A 3,254-nucleotide genomic window follows, 5' to 3' on the forward strand; every position below is an offset into this window, starting at 1 on the left:
AGAGGTGTCATTTAGGTTGGCAAGGGAGAAGAAAGCAAGGATGAGGACTAAAAGAAAGAAAGTATAAGGTGGCCTCAGCACTGGACCTCTTCTTTACTTCTAGCTCTATGCTGCCCTCTTATAACTCTGCCTTATTCCCTGTCTCCTACCTTCTTCAAGGAAGGATCCTGGTCCCTCATGCTCCCAGGTTTAAAAAGCCAACAGCAGTAAGCTTGTGTTCTAACCTTGCTGTCTCGGGACCAAGACTCTCACTTCTAAGGCAGACTCCCTCAATTGCCTTCAAGAGAGATGCGAGCAGGGATTCATTGTCATGGCTGCTCACCACGGCTCCAGCAGATCTAGCTGCACTATGTAACTCACTCCAAACACACTCTCCGCTTTTCTACCTAAGTGTGTTTATTCACCCAGGTCCTTCCCCTTGGAACCACCTGTTACTCAGTTCAGACACAGCCTTTCCCTCCAACCAGAAATGAATTCTCCCTTTCCTATATCTCCAGACCCTTTGGAAAGTTCTTTTCCAAGGTGATATGCTCCATATCCCCCCAGTGCTATAGTTATTTGTGCAGTGGTTGGATTGACCTGTAGCCTTGATTATAATAAGCTCCAAAGAGTCATTAACATGTGTGTATGTATATATGTGTATATATATATATATATCCCTTGTTGGCCTAGCATTGTTTTCTTTCATTCCTGTAATCTCAAAACCAGCTAAGACAAGAGGGATGCTATGAATTTGAGGACAGCCTGAGCCTGTGAGTTCCAGGCTAGTATAGGCAATAGAGGCCTTGTCTTAAGAAAACAACCAAAACAGAGTCTGGGAATATAGCTCAGTTGGTACAGTGCCTGATTACGTGCATAAAACCCTGGGTTTGATCCCTAGCACTGCCTAAAACTGGGTGTGGTCACAGACATCTATAATCCTAGCACTCAGGAGATGGAGGCAGGAGGATTAGAAATTACAGGATACCGCATTTGGGGCCAGCCTGGCTGGGCTGCAATGAAAACTAAGTTTTTAATTGGTTCATGTGTCTGCACAGAAGATGGAGATAGTCTTATATCTCTTTCTCATTGCATCAATGTTGGGGATAGAGTAGAAGCTGAGATTACAATGAGGGCTATTATCATTGAACAATTTTTAATTAGTTTATTTATGTTCTATGTGTATGAGTGTTTTGTCTGCATGTATGTAGATGTGCTGCATGTGTGCCTATTGCCTACAGAGGCCAGAAGAGAATGCTTTTAACCAGTGAGTCACCTCCCCACGCGCTTATTGAATAAATTTTGACATAGACTAATTCATTAGGACATGAATTCTATTTAACTTCTGCTTACAGTAGTCTATGTCTCCATTTCTGCCTCTCCTCAGGAAACCATGTGTATCTCAATTTCACATATGACAGGTTAGCCATTACAACAAAAGAACCAATATAGGTCACTACATTACTTAGTGGCCTAATTCATATGAAAATGTATTTCCCTCTCATGTAACAGCCCAAGACGATGACTTTCCTTATTATCCAATCTTCCATTATTAGTAGGCATTCTACCAGAAAAGCTGTTCTGAGCATGTTTTGGAGGGTTACTCAAGTTCCTCTTAATGCAGGATCACATTGGAAAGATCACGTGGAAGTGAACTTATGAAGTTAGCTCTGTGAAGATTTCACACACAGCCAGGTTTAAGAAAACATTTCCAGACCTCTTCATCCCAACCATAGAAGAAACAGCATCCAGTATGGAACCGTGATCCAGAGCATATATTCTAGCCTGAAGAATCCAGCCACTGCCCTTCTAATATTTGGGCTTCACAATATTGGCCACAACTCATAAATTGGTAAATGGTTGAATGTCTGGCCACTTCTTTTTCCCTACAAAATAGTCAACTAAGTGCATTGCCCCAAGTTCTGAAAACTGAATGGATTTATATTCATTACTGTCCTACAAGAATTCCCAGAGACGGGTGGGCAGCTACAGCCAATCAACTTCTGGTTCCCTGCATGTGGAATGTAGCCACTGGTAAGCCAGGCCTGAATCCTCTCTTCCTCTTTCACCTACTGTCGGAGAGAATTGCCACAGGCGCAGCTAGAAAAGGGAAGGCCGTGCAGCAAGAGCAGGGTTGGGGGATATTGGAGTCCTTTCATGCAAACTGAATGTGCCTTCAAGGTCTATCTGACCCAACCATTTATATGTGTGTGTGTTTATGTACATGTATGTATATATATAAAATGTATAAAATATAGCATCATTTGATGAAGCAATGATGCTATAGATAGCTAACTTTATGGCCTGATTGGTCAGATACTTCCCAGGACATGATGGACTGCTCAGGCTGCATGATCATCTGTTGGTTCAAGGTTAAACATTTAGTCCATATTAAGGCCCAGTTACAGGCCAAATTACAGCTTATTATTTTTAGAGGCTTTGTTGAAACACTATGATGATTTGGTCCATGATTCACCTATATGGCCCCGTAAGATCCACTTGACACATGACCATCTGCCACTGGTCAAGCACTAGCGCAGCTGCTGGATTCTGTGGCTGAGGGACAGAAAAGTTTACAGGGCAGCTTGGACCAGTCACACAGTCTTCTCTTGCTCTAGGCTCCGCTCAAAACTAGACACTTTGTAGGACACATATGCAGCACTTGGTTTGGAAGTTTGAATCCTGGTCCTCAATGTTTTCTTTTACTACTTTATGAAATTCAGATCAGTCATCTATGTCATACTTGTTACTTGGACAAATGTGTTTGATGTCATCATATACATGTTCATATGGAACTAGAAGTCTTTAAGAATATCTCAAGTATCCAATGATGACACTATTTATTGTTGCATCACAACATAGACTATACATACAAGTTTTTATTAATAGGCATAGTTCTAGTAGGTTTATAGTTAATTAGATTAGAGATCCAATTTTGGAAACCACAGAACTAATTTTTAAAAATTATTCTTATGATTTGTTCATCTTGGTCTGGGTCCGTTGGTAAACCACTTGTCCCACAAGCTGTTCAGATCCCCAGACCCCAGGCGTGGTAGCACACACTTGTGATCGCAGCTGTGGTGGAGTCACTGGAGCTTGGTGGCTGTCCAACCTCGCCCGCTGTCCAACCTCGCCCACTTGGTAACATTTCCAGGCCTGTCTCAAATGAAAGGTAACAGGCACCTGAAGAACAGCACCTCAGGTTGTTCTCTGACCTCCATATCCGCATCCATACAAGCTTGCACACATGTACACATAATACAGTACAGAAGTAA

This window comes from Peromyscus maniculatus, chromosome 3 (assembly GCF_049852395.1).
Source record: "Peromyscus maniculatus bairdii isolate BWxNUB_F1_BW_parent chromosome 3, HU_Pman_BW_mat_3.1, whole genome shotgun sequence".
Taxonomy (NCBI): domain Eukaryota; kingdom Metazoa; phylum Chordata; class Mammalia; order Rodentia; family Cricetidae; genus Peromyscus; species Peromyscus maniculatus.